The 23,648-nt window shown below is 41.8% G+C and overlaps 1 pseudogene across 1 annotated transcript; it reads left to right on the top strand.

Moving 5' to 3' along the window:
* The first annotated feature begins 13,540 nt into the window (after positions 1–13,540).
* LOC124032773 lies at positions 13,541–17,200 on the top strand (annotated as a pseudogene). Its single transcript, XR_006838307.1, has 4 exons — positions 13,541–13,609; positions 14,789–15,011; positions 15,129–15,277; positions 15,569–17,200. The product of XR_006838307.1 is annotated as a tubulin alpha chain-like (transcript).
* The last annotated feature ends 6,448 nt before the right edge of the window (positions 17,201–23,648 follow it).

The raw sequence follows: 23,648 nt of genomic DNA, 5'->3' as shown, positions 1-23,648 counted from the left end.
GTTGTGACCTGTCAGACGAGCTAGCCATCTCATTGGCTATGTGTCCCCAGTGACTCATTAGGTCTGTATGGCAGTTCCACTATGTTAAAAAACAAAACAAACTTTGGATCCTCCTCACCAATGACAACCATATAGGGCACAGCAATGATAACACAGTTATTTTTCTTCAGCAAGAATGAAAACACATGAATAATTCAACACATGCAAATGAGTTGTGTTCAGGAGGATGTGTTTATGGAATACTCTTGCTTTAAATAAATAAAAAATAGATTAGGGGAAAGCAAAGATTTGTGCATTTGCTACAGAGTGGTTGTTTTAATGGTGCAAGCCCCCCCCCCTCAGATTGTTGGGGTGCATGGCGCCGTTACTCAAGTTATATATGGTTACCAGCGGATTTAGTGCACTTCATGTCTGGCTGTAATCAGCAGAATTTGAATAAAGTTTACAGTATAAAAAAAAAAATGTATCTCTGGTGAGTTATGGGCGGGGCCTTCTAGCAGCGGAATCATGGGAAAACAAAGGTGAACACAGTATAGCAGCGTTCAACATATTGTATTTGCTTAAATATCTTGGAGGAGATACAGTATGCTGAATGGAATTTATGGTCGTTTCTGTAAACTAATAGATCCTGGATCTTATCTGATATATATTTGCATATATTTCTAACACTGTTATAAAGTCTGAGATCTGGGGAGTTCTGTAAAGCTGTCGTGCTTGTTTTTAAAGTCCTTAAAAGTAGATATTGTGGTAACCATGTTAATGGACTGGACTTCATAATGACCAAGGGCAATGCAGAGTCAGATACAGAGAGAGATACAGAGAGAGATACAGAGAGATATAGAGAGAGATATAGAGAGAGATACAGAGAGAGAGAGAGAGATATAGAGAGATATACAGAGAGAGATATAGAGAGAGATATAGAGAGAGATACAGAGAGATATAGAGAGAGATATAGAGAGATATACAGAGAGAGAGAGAGAGATATAGAGAGAGAGAGAGAGAGAGAGAGAGAGAGAGATACAGAGAGAGATACAGAGAGAGATACAGAGAGAGATACAGAGAGAGATATAGAGAGAGATACAGAGAGAGATATAGAGAGAGAGAGAGTGAGAGAGAGAGAGAGATACAGAGAGAGATACAGAGAGATATAGAGAGATATACAGAGAGAGATACAGAGAGAGAGTACAGAGAGAGAGAGATACAGAGAGAGATATAGAGAGAGATATAGAGAGAGATACAGAGAGAGATACAGAGAGAGATATAGAGAGAGATACAGAGAGAGATATAGAGAGATATAGAGAGAGATACAGAGAGAGATACAGAGAGATATAGAGAGATATACAGAGAGAGATACAGAGAGAGATACAGAGAGATATAGAGAGATATACAGAGAGAGATACAGAGAGAGATACAGAGAGAGATACAGAGAGAGATATAGAGAGAGATATAGAGAGAGATACAGAGAGAGATATAGAGAGAGATATAGAGAGAGATACAGAGAGAGATATAGAGAGAGATATAGAGAGAGATACAGAGAGAGATACAGAGAGAGATATAGAGAGAGATATAGAGAGAGATATAGAGAGAGATATAGAGAGAGATACAGAGAGAGATACAGAGAGAGATACAGAGAGAGATATAGAGAGAGATATAGAGAGAGATATATATAGAGAGATATAGAGAGAGATACAGAGAGAGATATATAGAGAGAGATATAGAGAGAGATATAGAGAGAGATACAGAGAGAGATATAGAGAGAGATATAGAGAGAGATACAGAGAGAGATATAGAGAGAGATACAGAGAGAGATACAGAGAGAGATATAGAGAGAGATATAGAGAGATACAGAGAGAGATATAGAGAGAGATATAGAGAGAGATACAGAGAGAGATATAGAGAGAGATATAGAGAGAGATACAGAGAGAGATACAGAGAGAGATATAGAGAGAGATACAGAGAGAGATATAGAGAGAGATACAGAGAGAGATATAGAGAGAGATACAGAGAGAGATAGAGAGAGTGATACAGTGATACAGTGATACAGAGATACAGTGAGATAATATCTAATGTCGGTACTTCAGGCTCTAGCTATGCAGGTTGTTTTGGTAAGTCAATCTGAGCACCTATTGTGTTTCATCCTTTCAATTACCTGTAACTAACACCTATTGAGGTCCCAGAACCAAAGTAGCATATGTTCTGTTACTTTCCTCTCCAAAGGACATAAGAATCTTTAGTAAGACAGAAACTGGTGGGTCTCTCTCTCTCTCAATGTGTCCCTGTAGTCAAAGCGTGAGACCAGTCATTGTAATGCTTTATAAGATCAAGTAAAAAAAAATGAACAAGTATCTCGTGACCATCTTGGTTCTGGGTGACAAGATGAACAAGTATCTCGTGACCCTCTTGGTTCTGGGTGACAAGATGAACAAGTATCTCGTGACCCTCTTGGTTCCGGGTGACAAGATGAACAAGTATCTCGTGACCCTCTTGGTTCCGGGTGACAAGATGAACAAGTATCTCGTGACCATCTTGGTTCCGGGTGACAAGATGAACAAGTATCTCGTGACCATCTTGGTTCCGGGTGACAAGATGAACAAGTATCTCGTGACCATCTTGGTTCTGGGTGACAAGATGAACAAGTATCTCGTAACCATCTTGGTTCCGGGTGACAAGATGAACAAGTATCTCGTGACCATCTTGGTTCTGGGTGACAAGATGAACAAGTATCTCGTGACCATCTTGGTTCTGGGTGACAAGATGAACAAGTATCTCGTGACCCTCTTGGTTCCGGGTGACAAGATGAATGAAAATCTAAAAACATAACACACCCCCAGAAGTCAATCACTCCATTGACACACAGTTCTACATAATGCAAATATGTGATTCAGCCCTTAAGCCTTATGAACACATTTGATACAGGCTTTTCTTTCTGCGCTGGACACATTTTCGTGAAAAGAAACCCGCACATACTTTTTCTTGCCACAGAACCTGCTGTTGGCTGCCTCCTATAAAGCTACACCTCATGAACAAAAGTATGCTCGTCGAACATCTCATTCCGATTAGGCCTGGCTCGCTGTCAGCGTTCCAATTCAAAGGTGTTCAATGGGGTTGAGGTCAGGGCTTTGTGTAGGCCAGTCAAGTTCTTCCACACCGATCTCGCAACATCATGCTGAAAGAGGAAAGGGCCTTCCCCAAATTGTTGCCACAAAGTTGGAAGCACAGCATACAATGACATGTGGAATTACATTGTATGCTGAAGCGTTAAGATTTCACTTCACTGGAACTAAGGGGCCTGAACCATGAAAAACAGCCCCAGACCATTATTCCTCCTCCACCAAACTTTACAGTTGGTACTATGCATTTGGGGCAAGTAACGTTCTCCTGGCATCCGCCAAACCCAGATTTGTCCGTCAGACTGCCAGATGGTGAAGCGTGATTCATCACTCCAGAGAACGCGTTTCCACTGCTCCAGAGTCCAATGGCGGCGAGCTTTACACCACTCCAACCCATTTTATGAAGCTCCCGACGAACAGTTATTTTGCTGTGATTGTTGCAACCGTGGACAGGCGATTTTTACGCAATACGCACTTCAGCATTCGGCAGCCCTGTTCTGTGAACTTGTGTGGCTTACCACTTTGCGGCTGAGCCGTTGTTGCTCCTATACATTTTCACTTCCCAATAACAGCCCTTACAGTTGACCGGGGCAGCTCTAGCAGTGTAGATATTTGACGAACTGACTTGTTGGAAAGCTGGCATCCTATGACGGTGCCACGTTTAAAGTCACTGAGCTCTTCAGTTTGGCCATTCTACTGCCAATGTTTGTCTATGGAGATTGCATGGCTGTGTGCTTTTATTCACCTGTCAGCAAAAGGTGTGGCTGAAATCTACGAATCCACTAATCCCTTCCCCCACCACTCTCTCCTCCCTTTCCTCATCACTCCCTCCCTCCCTCCCTCACACCTCACTGACCCCTCTCCCCTCCCCCACCCATCTTCCCTACACCACACTAGTTTCATAATTTCAACCTATCCCTAACTACTATCAGCCTACCGTTTTAAGGTTCCCCACTAAACTCATTTGGTTATGATTTAGAATCATGACGCCAACAGCTTCTTGTAATTTCCATAGAACTGTGCTGTTATAATAACGTCTGTTATACAATGTATTTGGCGAATGAGAAATAAATAATTAATTAGGTTATTTTTGTATTTTCTTGAAAGAGGACTGTTATTTAGGGTAACATATATTGGGAGTTATATCAGTCAAACAACTAGCGAGGAGTGAAAAAAAAAACGACAGGGGGGCTGTGTCAAACGTCTCACAAACCACACCCTCCCTATGTTGTACCTTCCCTAAAACATTTTGTCGTAGTGCGACAGTGACAAATGTCAACCGGTATGTGGGAAAGGGCATGGAGGAGGGAGAGTTCTCTGAGGCCAGAGAAGACGTGGGGAAGGATTATGAAGAGGAGGGAGCACTAAAAGATTCACCCATTTTTTAATATTTATATTGTTTTTTTGTGTGCATCTCTGAGCGATGTTCGATTCCCTGGGTCATTTCGTGTGAATTCTGAGCTATTGCGGTTCAAGCAGGCAGAAATTCGCTCGGTATGACGTAGCGTTGCGATAAAGCCGCTCTCGTTACACTAATAGGGACAATTGTAGATCACTAAAACGTCTATCATACACGTGAGATTTCAATACCGGTCGATGTCATAACGCGGGAGGTTGTCTTCTCTCGAATGAGTCATTGATCGTATTTTTTTTTGCGATATTCCTACCTTGAGAAAAGTGCAATTGAATTTAACACAGGGTCTAACACGTGTATCCTATTTGTCTGCTTCTCCAGTCCAGGGTGCCATTGCGAATTTCAGACTCCACTCTGTGAGGCACATCGATCTGCAGGTTGAACATGGTGAGATTGTACACTCCTAAATTGATAGTGCAGTTTGCTTAGGCGATTTTACAGTGAACTGGGTACTTCACACTCTGATATTCAGTTCGGTATTATTGTGTTGCGCTTGCTTGTGCGCGGGCCATAGGAGAGAGCATTGCATTGTGGGTTTTTGTAGTCGACATGAGCTGCAACATATTTCCACATCGATTTTCACATGTTGCTACCACCCGCATTATATAACAAATCAATTATTTGTTCACAAAAAAATATATATATAGTTCTGTAACACTGTAAACTATAGGAATGAGTGGATTTTTTCTTTAAAGGTAGAGGCTTCAGGTCGAGATTTCTGGAACCCTCCTTGCGACAGCTAAAGGTTTAAAGCTTCTGCACGTTTTCTCCGAATCTTCAAAGGCCCTTTTCACTAAAGTTAGTTCCATTATCTGGTGACCTAATTTAGCTTTTATAGCCCGGGTGGTGTCTCCTCTCTTCTCCCCCACGCCCATATTTCCCTTCCCCCACCCCTATCTCTCCCCTCCCTCTTCCATCCCTCACACTCAAATCAAATTGTATTGGTCGCACATAAATATTTAGCAGATGTTATAGCGGGTGTAGTGAAATGCTTTTGTTCCTAGTTCCAACAGTGCAGTAGTATCTAACAATTCACAACAATACACACATCTAAAAGTAAAAGAATGGAATTAAAGAAATATAGAAATATTAGGAGGAGCAATGTTGGAGTGGCATTGACTAGAATACAGTATATACATCTGAAATTAGTTAAGCAGTATGTAAACATTAAAGTGCCCAGTGATTCCATTATTAAAGTGACCAGTGATTCCATGTCTTATCTACATAGGCATCAGCTAGTGACAGTGGCTAAGGTTCAGGGCAGGGTACACCCCCTCCTTTCCCCTGACCCACCCTTCTTCTCTCCCCCACCTCACTCCCCTCCCCCATCCGCCCTAGACAACCCCTCTTCCCTACACCATTCTAGTTTCATAATTGCAACCTATCCCTGACTACTATCAGCCTAACCTTAGAATCAGGACGCGTCTTGTAATTTCCATAGAAAATGTGCCCTTATAATAACCTCTAGTCTCTTATACAATGTATTTGGCAAATGATAAATAAATAATACATTTTCTTTTTAATCTTGTCTTGCTGTTATTTAGGGTAACTTGTATATTTGGTGTTGAATCAGCCAATTAAACAGTGACGAGTATCTGACAGGTGGGATGTGTCAAATGCCTCACAGACCACACCCGATGTAGTACCTTTTCTATGGGGAAATTAATGGGGAAATGACCACACCCGATGTAGTACCTTCTCTATGGGGAAAGGAATGGGGAAATGACCACACCCGATGTAGTACCTTCTCCATGGGGAAATGACCACACCCGGGAGTGGGAGAGGGGGGTGGGAGGAGGATGGGGCAGGGGAGAAGGATGGGGGTGGGAGAAGGGGTTGGGGGCGGGGAGAAGGGGTTGGGGGAGGCGGGGGGAGAAGGGGTTGGGGGAGAGGGGTGGGGGAGGGGAGAAGGGGTTGGGGGAGGGGAGAATGGGTTGGGAGGTGGGGAGAAGGGGTTGGGGGTGGGGAGAAGGGGTTGGGGGAGGGGAGAAGGGGTTGGGGAGTGGGAGAAGGGGTTGGGGGAGGGGAGAAGGGTTTGAGGGTGGGAGAGGAAAGAGGGGTGGGCAGCAGCACTCCCCATCCAACCTGTCAGAGCTGGAGAGGATCTGCAGAGAAGAATGGGAGAAACTCACCAAATCAGGTGTGCCAATCTTGTAGCATCATACCCATGAAGACTCGAGTCTGTAATCGCTGCCAAAGGTGCTTCAATAAAGTACAGAGTAAAGGGTCTGAATACTTATGCAACTATGATATTTAAGTTTTTTATTTTGAATTAAAATTGCAAAAATTAAATAAAAAAACCCAACAGTTTTTGCATTGTTATTATGGGGTATTGTGATATCATTATGGGATATTGTGATATCATTATGGGGTATTGTGATATCATTATGAGGTAATGTGATATCATTATGAGGTATTGTGATATCATTATGAGGTATTGTGATATCATTATGAGGTATTGTGATATCATTATGGGGTATTGCGATGTCATTATGGGGTATTGTGATATCATTATGAGGTATTGTGATATCATTATGGGGTATTGTGATATCATTATGGGGTATTGCGATGTCATTATGGGGTATTGTGATATCATTATGGGGTATTGTGATATCATTATGGGGTATTGTGATGTCATTATGGGATATTGTGATATCATTATGGGGTATTGTGATATCATTATGGGGTATTGTGATATCATTATGGGGTATTGTGATATCATTATGGGGTATTGTGATATCATTATGGGGTATTGTGATGTCATTATGGGGTATTGTGATATCATTATGGGGTATTGTGATATCATTATGGGGTATTGTGATGTCATTATGGGGTATTGTGATATCATTATGGGGTATTGTGATATCATTATGGGGTATTGTGATATCATTATGGGGTATTGTGATGTCATTATGGGGTATTGTGATATCATTATGGGGTATTGTGATATCATTATGGGGTATTGTGATATCATTATGGGGTATTGTGATATCATTATGGGGTATTGTGATATCATTATGGGGTATTGTGATATCATTATGGGGTATTGTGATATCATTATGGGGTATTGTGATATCATTATGGGGTATAGTGATATCACTATGGGGTATTGTGATATCATTATGGGGTATTGTGATATCATTATGGGGTATAGTGATATCATTATGGGGTATTGTGATATCATTATGGGGTATAGTGATATCATTATGGGGTATTGTGATATCATTATGGGGTATTGTGATGTCATTATGGGGTATTGTGATGTCATTATGGGGTATTGTGATATCATTATGGGGTATTGTGATATCATTATGGGGTATTGTGATGTCATTATGGGGTATAGTGATATCATTATGGGGTATAGTGATATCATTATGGGGTATAGTGATATCATTATGGGGTATTGTGATATCATTATGGGTTATTGTGATGTCATTATGGGGTATTGTGATATCATTATGGGGTATTGTGATATCATTATGGGGTATAGTGATATCATTATGGGGTATTGTGATGTCATTATGGGGTATTGTGATGTCATTATGGGGTATTGTGATATCATTATGGGGTATTGTGATATCATTATGGGGTATTGTGATATCATTATGGGGTATTGTGATGTCATTGTGGGGTATTGTGATGTCATTATGGGGTATTGTGATATCATTATGGGGTATTGTGATGTCATTATGGGGTATTGTGATGTCATTATGGGGTATTGTGATGTCATTATGGGGTAGTGTGATATCATTATGGGGTATTGTGATATCATTATGGGGTATTGTGATATCATTATGGGGTATTGTGATATCATTATGGGGTATTGTGATATCATTATGGGGTATAGTGATATCATTATGGGGTATTGTGATGTCATTATGGGGTATAGTGATATCATTATGGGGTATAGTGATATCATTATGGGGTATCTTCTGTAGCCTGTCAACTATGTGTCTGTCTATCCCTGTTCTCTCCTCTCTGCACAGACCATACAAACGCTCCACACCGCGTGGCCGCTGCCACCCTAATCTGGTGGTCCCAGCGCGCACGACCCACGTGGAGTTCCAGGTCTCCGGTAGCCTCTGGAACTGCCGATCTGCGGCCAACAAGGCAGAGTTCATCTCAGCCTATGCCTCCCTCCAGTCCCTCGACTTCTTGGCACTGACAGAAACATGGATCACCACAGATAACACTGCTACTCCTACTGCTCTCTCTTCGTCCGCCCACGTGTTCTCGCACACCCCGAGAGCTTCTGGTCAGCGGGGTGGTGGCATCGGGATCCTTATCTCTCCCAAGTGGTCATTCTCTCTTTCTCCCCTTACCCATCTGTCTATCGCCTCCTTTGAATTTCATGCTGTCACAGTTACCAGCCCTTTCAAGCTTAACATCCTTATCATTTATCGCCCTCCAGGTCCCCTCGGAGAGTTCATCAATGAGCTTGATGCATTGATAAGCTCCTTTCCTGAGGACGGCTCACCTCTCACAGTTCTGGGCGACTTTAACCTCCCCACATCTACCTTTGACTCATTCCTCTCTGCCTCCTTCTTTCCACTCCTCTCCTCTTTTGACCTCACCCTCTCACCTTCCCCCTACTCACAAGGCAGGCAATACGCTCGACCTCATCTTTACTAGATGCTGTTCTTCCACTAACCTCATTGCAACTCCCCTCCAAGTCTCCGACCACTACCTTGTATCCTTTTCCCTCTCGCTCTCATCCAACACTTCCCACACTGCCCCTACTCGGATGGTATCGCGCCGTCCCAACCTTCGCTCTCTCTCCCCCGCTACTCTCTCCTCTTCCATCCTATCATCTCTTCCCTCTGCTCAAACCTTCTCCAACCTATCTCCTGATTCTGCCTCCTCAACGCTCCTCTCCTCCCTTTCTGCATCCTTTGACTCTCTATGTCCCCTATCTTCCAGGCCGGCTCGGTCCTCCCCTCCCGCTCCGTGGCTTGACGACTCATTGCGAGCTCACAGAACAGGGCTCCGGGCAGCCGAGCGGAAATGGAGGAAAACTCGCCTCCCTGCAGACCTGGCATCCTTTCGCTCCCTCCTCTCTACATTTTCCTCCTCTGTCTCTGCTGCTAAAACCACTTTCTACCACTCTAAATTTCAAGCATCTGCCTCTAACCCTAGGAAGCTCTTTGCCACCTTCTCCTCTCTCCTGAATCCTCCTCCCCCTACCCCCCTCCTCCCTCTCTGCAGATGACTTCGTCAACCATTTTGAAAAGAAGGTCGACGACATCCGATCCTCGTTTGCTAAGTCAAACGACACTGCTGGTTCTGCTCACACTGCCCTACCCTGTGCTCTGACCTCTTTCTCCCCTTTCTCTCCAGATGAAATCTCGCGTCTTGTGACGGCCGGCCGCCCAACAACCTGCCCGCTCGACCCTATCCCCTCCTCTCTTCTCCAGACCATTTCCGGAGACCTTCTCCCTTACCTCACCTCGCTCATCAACTTATCCCTGACCGCTGGCTACGTCCCTTCCGTCTTCAAGAGAGCGAGAGTTGCACCCCTTCTGAAAAAACCTACAATCGATCCCTCCGATGTTAACAACTACAGACCAGTATCCCTTCTTTCTTTTCTCTCCAAAACTCTTGAACGTGCCGTCCTTGGTCAGCTCTCCCGCTATCTCTCTCAGAATGACCTTCTTGATCCAAATCAGTCAGGTTTCAAGACTAGTCATTCAACTGAGACTGCTCTTCTCTGTATCACGGAGGCGCTCCGCACCGCTAAAGCTAACTCTCTCTCCTCTGCTCTCATCCTTCTAGACCTATCGGCTGCCTTCGATACTGTGAACCATCAGATCCTCCTCTCCACCCTCTCCGAGTTGGGCATCTCTGGCGCGGCCCACGCTTGGATTGCGTCCTACCTGACAGGTCGCTCCTACCAGGTGGCGTGGCGAGAATCTGTCTCCTCACCACGCGCTCTCACCACTGGTGTCCCCCAGGGCTCTGTTCTAGGCCCTCTCCTATTCTCGCTATACACCAAGTCACTTGGCTCTGTCATAACCTCACATGGTCTCTCCTATCATTGCTATGCAGACGACACACAATTAATCTTCTCCTTTCCCCCTTCTGATGACCAGGTGGCGAATCGCATCTCTGCATGTCTAGCAGACATATCAGTGTGGATGACGGATCACCATCTCAAGCTGAACTTCGGCAAGACGGAGCTGCTCTTCCTCCCGGGGAAGGACTGCCCGTTCCATGATCTCGCCATCACGGTTGACAACTCCATTGTGTCCTCCTCCCAGAGTGCTAAGAACCTTGGCGTGATCCTGGACAACACCCTGTCGTTCTCAACTAACATCAAGGCGGTGGCCCGTTCCTGTAGGTTCATGCTCTACAACATCCGCAGAGTACGACCTTGCCTCACACAGGAAGCGGCGCAGGTCCTAATCCAGGCACTTGTCATCTCCCGTCTGGATTACTGCAACTCGCTGTTGGCTGGGCTCCCTGCCTGTGCCATTAAACCCCTACAACTCATCCAGAACGCCGCAGCCCGTCTAGTGTTCAACCTTCCCAAGTTCTCTCACGTCACCCCGCTCCTCCGCTCTCTCCACTGGCTTCCAGTTGAAGCTCGCATCCGCTACAAGACCATGGTGCTTGCCTACGGAGCTGTGAGGGGAACGGCACCTCAGTACCTCCAGGCTCTGATCAGGCCCTACACCCAAATAAGGGCACTGCGTTCATCCACCTCTGGCCTGCTCGTCTCCCTACCACTGAGGAAGTACAGTTCCCGCTCAGCCCAGTCAAAACTGTTCGCTGCTCTGGCTCCCCAATGGTGGAACAAACTCCCTCACGACGCCAGGACAGCGGAGTCAATCACCACCTTCCGGAGACACCTGAAACCCCACCTCTTTAAGGAATACTTAGGATAGGATAAAGTAATCCTTCTCACCCCCTCCCCCCTTAAAATATTTAGATGCACTATTGTAAAGTGGCTGTTCCACTGGATGTCATAAGGTGAATGCACCAATTTGTAAGTCGCTCTGGATAAGAGCGTCTGCTAAATGACTTAAATGTAATGTAAATGTATAGTGATATCATTATGGGGTATTGTGATATCATTATGGGGTATTGTGATGTCATTATGGGGTATTGTGATATCATTATGGGGTATTGTGATATCATTATGGGGTATAGTGATATCATTATGGGGTATTGTGATGTCATTATGGGGTATTGTGATGTCATTATGGGGTATTGTGATATCATTATGGGGTATTGTGATATCATTATGGGGTATTGTGATATCATTATGGGGTATAGTGATGTCATTATGGGGTATTGTGATGTCATTATGGGGTATTGTGATATCATTATGGGGTATTGTGATGTCATTATGGGGTATTGTGATGTCATTATGGGGTATTGTGATGTCATTATGGGGTATTGTGATATCATTATGGGGTATTGTGATGTCATTATGGGGTATTGTGATATCATTATGGGGTATTGTGATGTCATTATGGGGTATTGTGATATCATTATGGGGTATTGTGATATCATTATGGGGTATTGTGATGTCATTATGGGGTATTATGATATCATTATGGGGTATTGTGATATCATTATGGGGTATTGTGATGTCATTATGGGGTATTGTGATGTCATTGTGGGGTATTGTGATGTCATTATGGGGTATTGTGATGTCATTATGGGGTATTGTGATGTCATTGTGGGGTATTGTGATGTCATTATGGGGTATTGTGATGTCATTATGGGGTATTGTGATGTCATTATGGGGTATTGTGTGTAGATTGATGAGAACAAATGTAACAAAATGTGGAAAAAGTCAAGGGGTCTGAATACTTTCTGAATGCACTGCATATTGTAATATTGTTGTATTAAACATTTTGTATTGTAGATATGTAGTGGCGTAGTAATGTTATATGATGTACTGTTTTATTTTTCAGTTTTATATGTAATGTAAGTGCCTTATTAATGTGTTTTGGACCCCAGGAAGAGTAGCTGCTACCCAATTTAAGTTAAAATGGTTTATATAAGGGTAGGAACGTCCCAAGGATCCCGGAGAGCACTGACTATGCTATCCCACAGCTCAATACTCCAAATTAGTATCTGCAAGCCTCTCTGTGAGAAGAGGGAGGGACTTCCTTGTTATTTTCATACCAGGGTTGCTCTTGAATTGCGGTGGCATTTGCATTCCTTGCCTTTTGCAACCATGAAAAACACTTTAAAATGCCAAATAGTTATTAATTATACATGGTTTTGTTTATATTCAACTGTTTATCAATGATAATACGTAATGCAAGTCCTTTATACTGCACAACGTTATGTTTACGCATTTTAAACATACGCAAGAACTTAAGAGTAAGCAAATTGGCTTGTTCTAGTACTGATGTGTAGAGTTGAAGTGGCATGTTCTGTGGATTTCACAGAAGTCAATATATTATTTTGAATGATAGTGAATAAACTTATTTTATATTGTATATATCGATAACAACAAAGAAGGCGATTTAAAATACCTATTTACTAGCATAATGTCTGTTCCTCACTTTTATGTCAATGTTTTCTACTGCCTTAAATCCCTAATTACAAAGATATACAAGATCCTTGAGCATTCCCTCCAGAGGCAAACTGTTATTGGTGAGGAGAGAAAATTCTGAGCTAATCACACCCTTTTAGTATGTCATGTGGTGCCACTTGGTGTTACTCCATTTAAATGAAGGTAAATAACATTGTGAGCAAAATAATTGATCATATATCATTTTAGTAAATACTTTAAAAAAAGGGTTAATGGATGTAGATTTGAGCATCTGGAGTTCAAAATGGTACAAATTATGTTAAGTCATTCAACTGCCATATTAGTTGATTTAGGATAGGAAGATGTACTCATATACATTTAAATAAATAAAAAACGATTCTAAACAATTTTTCCTAAATGCCAGAATGACCCACCAACAGTCTCTCCCGCCAAGCAGACCTACTGTCGCTTCCTGCCGGTCTGTCTGCTTCCCGGTCTATAAAACCCCCCACCTCTCCCTTTCTTCTGCAGTTCTGCCTTCTCTTCTGAATCCTCAACGTCAGCCTGTGAAGGAAAAGAAAACCAGACAAAATGGTGAGTACTGACTGCTGATGTAGATAATAAAATTATATTTATTTCACATGGTATTCGTAATTTAAAAAAACAAGTATATGATTAGATCAATCTGAAAAGCATGTGGACGATGGATTCTGTACATAAAGACCATGGTCCGAAAACTATTTCCTACTGCTCTAAAAAAACGACATACTGTGTACTAATCGTACTAGATAGTATTTCTAACGGACTGTTTTGAGTCAAAACGAATGCAGTAAGTACATATCGGCTTGGTAGGCTCACCCAACCTAATGCGCAATTGCGTTGATTCCCGCCCTTATGATATTATCAGCTGATTATATGCGTTTCCTCTTTCATATGGCGATATGAAAAATGTTATGTATTCAACTGATATAATGATACATGTAATTTAGGTCAAATTATTATTATTTTTTTTTTTCTTGTGACAGAATCCTCTGTAGCCCTGCATCAAATGTGGGTTAGATGTCGGTGTTCTAAGTAGGAATAACAACGACCGTCTGTGTGTAGATGGAACACCTTCGCTTCAGGGCAAAGACATGAATTGCTGATTTTTACATGGGGGGTGGGGGGTGGGGGGTTCTATGCGACATGAGGAGGCACAAAGGAGAACAGGGAGGGGCAGTCTGAGATGGTTGCCATTTTATGTAGCTATCGCTGTTTTACACTGCAATGGGTGGGCAGCTGGCCCGGATGGCGGGAGGAGGGGAGGGGGGGAGGGGGGACGACAACGAGGCACTCCCTTTTCACCCTGGTTCTCTGCCTCTTAAAGTTACAGGGTCGTGCATGACGATCTGTGGTTAAATGGCAGATAGAGGATTTGCAAGATGGTGGCACAGCAGAATAGCCTAGCCAATCAATTTGCTTAAATGTCCCCTTTGTTAAATGGGTGGCCACACTGAATTCACAGTTCAGTCAAATCCAGGCCTTTCCCATGAGGACATTACATTACTTTCATAGATAGATAGATAGATGCTACATAAGATGGAGATTAAAAGGACAATAAAAGTGAGATGGTGAAAGCAAGGTTGTCTTTAGCAGTATCTTAAAAATATACATGTCATGTTGTTTTACTCATTTATACTCTGAAACCGCTTTAAACCTACAATACAAGTGCACATCACTATTTTGATTCACGTTTCCATGTAGTTGATGTCCTGCACCTTCTCTCTTTTTCAGCGTGAGTGTATTTCCATGCATGTGGGCCAAGCCGGAGTCCAGATGGGTAACGCCTGTTGGGAGCTGTACTGCCTGGAGCATGGGATCCAGCCGGACGGACAGATGCCCAGTGACAAGACCCGTGGAGGTGGAGACGACTCCTTCAACACCTTCTTCAGTGAGACCGGAGCCGGAAAGCATGTCCCCCGTGCCATCTTCGTTGATCTGGAGCCCACTGTCATCGGTAAGATGAGACGCCTGAAATCCTGGAGATTTCCTATTGAATGATTTGATATTCTGTCCCAAGATATTCCTCATATTCAAAATATTAGGATATTCTAAATCTACCTTTGTCTTTCAGATGAGGTGAGGACAGGTATTTATCGCCAGCTGTTCCACCCTGAGCAGCTGATCACTGGTAAGGAAGATGCTGCCAACAACTACGCCCGCGGTCACTACACCATCGGCAAGGAGATCATTGACATTGTGCTGGACAGGACACGCAAACTGGTGAGTCGTCATTCTGAAACAGGCCTCTAACTAGGGTTCTACACAGAACCTTTTTCATTTTAGAAGGTTCTTCAGAAACCTTCTCTCTCTGACCAACAACGAAACACGAACGTTAAGTGTTTTAAAAGGGTCAACGTTCTACCTGGAACCATAAAGGGTTATCTTACAGGGACAAGCCGAAGAACCCTTTATGGTTCTAGGTAGAACATGAAAACAGGTTCTCCATTCTCTTCTTACTGCTATAACATAAGATAACATCTAACAATGTTATTGTACCATTTCTCCATTCAGGCTGACCAGTGTACAGGTCTCCAGGGATTCCTCATCTTCCACAGCTTCGGAGGAGGCACCGGTTCTGGTTTCACCTCCCTGCTGATGGAACGTCTGTCTGTCGACTATGGAAAGAAGTCTAAGCTTGAGTTTGCCGTTTACCCAGCTCCCCAGGTGTCCACGGCTGTGGTGGAGCCCTACAACTCCATCCTGACCACTCACACCACCCTGGAGCACTCTGACTGTGCCTTCATGGTGGACAATGAGGCCATCTATGACATCTGCCGTAGGAACCTTGACATTGAGCGTCCCTCGTACACCAACCTCAACAGGCTCATTGGTCAGATTGTCTCCTCCATCACTGCCTCCCTGCGTTTCGATGGAGCCCTTGAATGTTGATCTGACAGAGTTCCAGACCAACTTGGTGCCCTACCCTCGTATCCACTTCCCTCTGGCCACATATGCCCCGGTCATCTCCGCTGAGAAGGCCTATCACGAGCAGCTGTCAGTCGCTGACATCACCAACGCCTGCTTCGAGCCGGCCAATCAGATGGTGAAGTGTGACCCTCGTCACGGCAAATACATGGCCTGCTGTCTCCTGTACCGTGGTGACGTTGTTCCCAAAGATGTCAACTCTGCTATCGCTGCCATCAAAACCAAGAGGAGCATCCAGTTTGTGGACTGGTGTCCCACTGGCTTCAAGGTGGGTATCAACTACCAGCCCCCTACGGTGGTTCCTGGAGGAGACCTGGCCAAGGTCCAGAGGGCTGTGTGCATGCTGAGTAACACCACGGCCATCGCTGAGGCCTGGGCCCGTCTGGACCACAAGTTTGACCTGATGTATGCCAAGAGAGCCTTTGTGCACTGGTACGTTGGTGAGGGCATGGAGGAGGGAGAGTTCTCTGAGGCCAGAGAAGACATGGCAGCCCTGGAGAAGGATTATGAAGAGGTGGGCACTGACAGCGTGGGAGAAGAGGATGAGGAGGGAGAGGAATATTAAAAGGCTAAACATGCTTTGCCACCCTACATTCCAACACTAACTGTTGGAGTCCTACACTTAACATGACAGCAACACATTCCCCACTGCAGTGTTAACAGTCTCTGTTCACATCTCGTCATGTTGTGTGTATTCCCAATAAACACGCCACGTCTCTTGTCTAGACAAAAAAAAATCGAATGTGAAACGAGTTTGTTTTTTGGCAAATCTGTTGAACTTCTGCAGCAGCCGTTAATGAGTTCTCTGTGAGTAAGTTCTACCAGTCAATGTAGGAGTTGCGTCATGGAACTGAACCCACCTGTGCAAATATGGTTGTAGCCTACTGAAATAGAATAAATGACACGTGATGTGTTTCAGGGGTAGACATCACTGCATCATTTTTAGCCTAAGAATGATTTTGGTGACAGCTATTGATATTTGGTAGGCATTAAACTTGAATACATTTCTGCCAAACTGGTACATCAATGCTGACATTGTGGAAAGTCTTCCACAGGGAGACTCAAAGTCAATCTTAAATTAATCTTTATTGCCAGCTCACTGGAAAGGTTCCATCCAACTCAGTGCACCATAGTACACGTCAATCAGGAGCTCTGCCGGGGCAGTCCCGGCAGTTGTCCTAAAAACGGCTATATACACACACACACAAGTTATATTTGCATAACATGTGACAGACCAATACCTCACAAGGGTTCTTCTCTCTAAGCTGAGGTCTTGAAACAGATCTTTCATTCTCAAATGAAGTTCTGGGAGTTAATGATAGTGAGGATTTGTTCAGCCAGTCACTTGCATGAACATAGAAATTGGTAAATAGAAAAGCACAAGTATAAAATGTCAATCGCATTCCATCCTCATCACTTGTGTGAAAATAATCATTACATTTTAATGTAAACATTTAGATTTTTAGCTTCTATATCAAAATGTTCAATACTCCTAGGTTGCAAGTTCAAATCCCCACTATTGACAGCTAATGTAAACACTTCAAACCCAGACACTTCATAACCTTCATTTTTTAAAATTTTCCTTTATTTAATTAGGCAAGTCAGTTAAGAACAAATTCTTATTTTCAATGACGGCCTAGGAACAGTGCGTTAACTGCCTGTTCAGGGGCAGATTACTGCTGTTCAATGGTCATTCCAAATCTATACATACATACATATACACTTTTTTTTTACCTTTAATTAACCAGGCAAGTCAGTTAAGAACAAATACTTCTTTTCAATGGCGGCCTAGGAACTGTGTTAACTGCCTGTTCAGGGGCAGAACGACAGTTGTACCTTGTCAGCTCGGGGATTTGAACTTGCAACCTTTCAGTTACTAGTCCAACTCTAACCACTAGGCTACCCTGCCACCCCTAATCATCACTTGTGTGATAATCATTACATTTCAATGTAAACATTTACATTTTTAGCTTCTATATCAAAATATTCGATACTCCTATTAAAGTAAGGGAAATCAACACAGAGCGAGAAACAGACACTTCATAACTTCAAACCCATTCATAACTTCAAACCCTTCATTCTGGGTTGTATAATCCAAATAGTATGATATTACAATCATAATAAAGTCTATACTTCTATTAATGGGAGTGAGTATTGAGGTGAATAAATGGCTCAATGTTAACCATTGCTTCCATATCTTAACACGACTCTGGTTTGGATTGAGCAATGCTCTTCACTAACTGTCTCTGGGACATCAACTAACCTTACTGTCCCTGGGACATCAACTAACCTGACTGTCCCTGGGACATCAACTAACCTTACTGTCCCTGGGACATCAACTAACCTTACTGTCCCTGGGACATCAACTAACCTTACTGTCCCTGGGACATCAACTAACCTTACTGTCCCTGGGACATCAACTAACCTTACTGTCCCTGGGACATCAACTAACCTTACTGTCCCTGGGACATCAACTAACCTTACTGTCCCTGGGACATCAACTAACCTTACTGTCCCTGGGACATCAACTAACCTTACTGACCCTGGGACATCAACTAACCTTACTGTCCCTGGGACATCAACTAACCTTACTGTCCCTGGGACATCAACTAACCTTACTGTCCCTGGGACATCAACTAACCTTACTGTCCCTGGGACATCAACTTAAGTCACAGTAATAAACCTTGTTTAATAACAATTGTTGTTAAATGAAAACAACTTTCAATCATTACTCATCGTCCGTATCTACAGGGGGGAAATGGGAGCTCATCCAGAGTTGGCATCTAACTCTTTCTCCATCCTCTGGAGGAGCAGAAAGCACGATGGCTGCTGAAGATCTTATCAGCCAGAGAGGCACAGATCACCTTACAGCATGTTAAAAGCATTTCACAGGGAAGAGAGAGAGAGAGCACATGTTGAAACAGTTTCACACCGACCTTGATAAGAATGAGATTGGGGCAAGGTTAGCTCAAACTACAATCTAGTGGCTCTCCTCACATATTAGGGCCTCGCCTTTCCAAATCAAATCATAATTATAACTATTGATAACTTCTAGCATTTTACTTTTCTCATCACGGCCTCCATTTGTTGCAATGACAGATTGGGTATCTCAATACATTCTTAGTCTTAAATTACTATACATTTCGCAGTGTGCAGACCTACACAATTATCCCTACACAATTATCCCTACACAATTATCCCTACACAATTATCACAATTATCCCTACACAATTATCCCTACACAATTACACAATTATCCCTACACAATTATCCCTACAAAATTATCCCTACACAATTATCCCTACACAATTATCCCTACACAATTAATTATTATCCCTACACAATTATCCCTACACAATTACACAATTATCCCTACACAATTATCCCTACACAATTACACAATTATCCCTACACAATTATCCCTACACAATTACACAATTATCCCTACACAATTATCCCTACACAATTATCCCTACACAATTACACAATTATCCCTACACAATTATCCCTACACAATTATCACAATTATCCCTACACAATTATCCCTACACAATTACACAATTATCCCTACACAATTATCCCTACACAATTATCCCTACACAATTATCCCTACACAATTATCCCTACACAATTATCCCTACACAATTATCCCTACACAATTACACAATTATCCCTACACAATTATCCCTACACAATTATCCCTACACAATTACACAATTATCCCTACACAATTATCCCTACACAATTATCCCTACACAATTACACAATTATCCCTACACAATTATCCCTACACAATTATCCCTACACAATTATCCCTACACAATTACACAATTATCCACAATTATCCCTACACATTACACAATTATCCCTACACAATTATCCCTACACACAATCCCTACACAATTATCCCCCTACACAATCCCTACACAATTATCCCTACACAATTATCCCTATTATCCCTACACAATTATCCCTACACAATTATCCCTACACAATTATCCCTACACAATTATCCCTACACAATTATCCCTACACAATTACACAATTATCCCTACACAATTATCCCTACACAATTATCCCTACACAATTATCCCTACACAATTATCCCTACACAATTACACAATTATCCCTACACAATTATCCCTACACAATTATCCCTACACAATTACACAATTATCCCTACACAATTATCCCTACACAATTACACAATTATCCCTACACAATTATCCCTACACAATTACACAATTATCCCTACACAATTATCCCTACACAATTATCCCTACACAATTACACAATTATCCCTACACAATTATCCCTACACAATTATCCCTACACAATTATCCCTACATTATCCCTACACAATTATCCCTACACACAATTATCCCTACACAATTATCCCTACACAATTATCCCTACACAATTATCCCTACACAATTATCCCTACACAATTATCCCTACACAATTATTATCCCTACACAATTATCCCTACACAATCCCTATCCCTACACAATTATCCCTACACAATTATCCCTACACAATTATCCCTACACAATTATCACAATTATCCCTACACAATTATCCCTACACAATTATCCCTACACAATTATCCCTACACAATTATCCCTACACAATTATCAATTATCCCTACACAATTATCCCTACACAATTATCCCTACACAATTATCCCTACACAATTATCCCTACACAATTACACAATTATCCCTACACAATTATCCCTACACAATTATCCCTACACAATTATCCCTACACAATTATCCCTACACAATTATCCCTACACAATTATCCCTACACAATTATCCCTACACAATTATCCCTACACAATTATCCCTACACAATTATCCCTACACAATTATCCCTACACAATTATCCCTACACAATTATCCCTACACAATTATCCCTACACAATTATCCCTACACAATTATCCCTATACAATTATCCCTACACAATTATCCCTATTATCCCTACACAATTATCCCTACACAATTATCCCTATTATCCCTACACAATTATCCCTACACAATTATCCCTACACAATTATCCCTACACAATTACACAATTATCCCTACACAATTATCCCTACACAATTATCAATTATCCCTACACAATTATCCCTACAATTATCCCTACACAATTATCCCTACACAATTATCCCTACACAATTATCCCTACAATTATCCCTACACAATTATCCCTACACAATTATCCCTACACAATTATCCCTACACAATTATCCCTACAATTATCCCTACACAATTACACAATTATCCCTACACAATTATCCTTACACAATTATCCCTACACAATTATCCCTACACAATTATCCCTACACAATTACACAATTATCCCTACACAATTATCCCTACACAATTATCCCTATTATCCCTACACAATTATCCCTACACAATTATCCCTACACAATTATCCCTACACAATTATCCCTACACAATTATCCCTACACAATTATCCCTACACAATTATCCCTACACAATTATCCCTACACAATTATCCCTACACAATTATCCCTATTATCCCTACACAATTATCCCTATTATCCCTACACAATTATCCCTACACAATTATCCCTATTATCCCTACACAATTATCCCTATTATCCCTACACAATTATCCCTATTATCCCTACACAATTATCCCTACACAATTATCCCTATTATCCCTACACAATTATCCCTATTATCCCTACACAATTATCCCTACACAATTATCCCTATTATCCCTACACAATTATCCCTATTATCCCTACACAATTATCCCTACACAATTATCCCTACACAATTATCCCTACACAATTATCCCTACACAATTATCCCTACACAATTACACAATTATCCCTACACAATTATCCCTACACAATTATCCCTACACAATTACACAATTATCCCTACACAATTATCCCTACACAATTATCCCTACACAATTATCCCTACACAATTATCCCTACACAATTATCCCTACACAATTATCCCTACACAATTACACAATTATCCCTACACAATTATCCCTACACAATTACACAATTATCCCTACACAATTATCCCTACACAATTACACAATTATCCCTACACAATTATCCCTACACAATTACACAATTATCCCTACACAATTATCCCTACACAATTACACAATTATCCCTACACAATTATCCCTACACAATTATCCCTACACAATTATCCCTACACAATTATCCCTACACAATTATCCCAATTATCCCTACACAATTATCCCTACACAATTATCCCTACACAATTATCCCTACACAATTATCCCAATTATCCCTACACAATTATCCCTACACAATTATCCCTACACAATTATCCCTACACAATTATCCCTTATCCCTACAATTATCCCTACACAATTATCCCTACACAATTATCCCTACACAATTATCCCAATTATCCCTACACAATTATCCCTACACAATTATCCCTACACAATTATCCCTACACAATTATCCCTACACAATTATCCCTATTATCCCTACACAATTATCCCTACACAATTATCCCTACACAATTATCCCTACACAATTATCCCTACACAATTATCCCTACACAATTATCCCTACACAATTATCCCTACACAATTATCCCTATTATCCCTACACAATTATCCCTATTATCCCTACACAATTATCCCTATTATCCCTATTATCCCTATTATCCCTACACAATTATCCCTACACAATTATCCCTACACAATTATCCCTACACAATTATCCCTACACAATTATCCCTACACAATTATCCCTACACAATTATCCCTACACAATTATCCCAATTATCCCTACACAATTATCCCTACACAATTATCCCTACACAATTATCCCTACACAATTATCCCTACACAATTATCCCTACACAATTATCCCTACACAATTATCCCTACACAATTATCCCTACACAATTATCCCTACACAATTATCCCTACACAATCCCTACACCCTACACAATTATCCCTATCCCTACACAATTATCCCTACACAATTATCCCTACACAATTATCCCTACACAATTATCCCTACACAATTACCCAATTATCCCTACACAATTATCCCTACACAATTATCCCTACACAATTATCCCTACACAATTACACAATTATCTCTACACAATTATCCCTACACAATTATCCCTACACAATTATCCCTACCCTACACAATTATCCCTACACAATTATCCCTATTATCCCTACACAATTATCCCTACACAATTATCCCTACACAATTATCCCTATTATCCCTACACAATTATCCCTACACAATTATCCCTACACAATTATCCCTATACAATTATCCCTACACAATTATCCCTATTATCCCTACACAATTATCCCTACACAATTATCCCTACACAATTATCCCTACACAATTATCCCTACACAATTATCCCTACACAATTATCCCTACACAATTACACAATTATCCCTACACAATTATCCCTACACAATTATCCCTACACAATTATCCCTACACAATTATCCCTACACAATTATCCCTACAATTATCCCTAATTATCACAATTATCACAATTATCCCTACACAATTATCCCTACACAATTACACAATTATCCCTACACAATTATCCCTACAATTATCCCTACACAATTATCCTTACACAACAATTA

This window comes from Oncorhynchus gorbuscha, linkage group LG01, assembly GCF_021184085.1.
Source record: "Oncorhynchus gorbuscha isolate QuinsamMale2020 ecotype Even-year linkage group LG01, OgorEven_v1.0, whole genome shotgun sequence".
Lineage (NCBI taxonomy): Eukaryota > Metazoa > Chordata > Actinopteri > Salmoniformes > Salmonidae > Oncorhynchus > Oncorhynchus gorbuscha.
The sequence above is the reverse complement of the archived record's forward strand: the minus strand, read 5'-3'. Positions and strand labels throughout refer to the sequence as shown.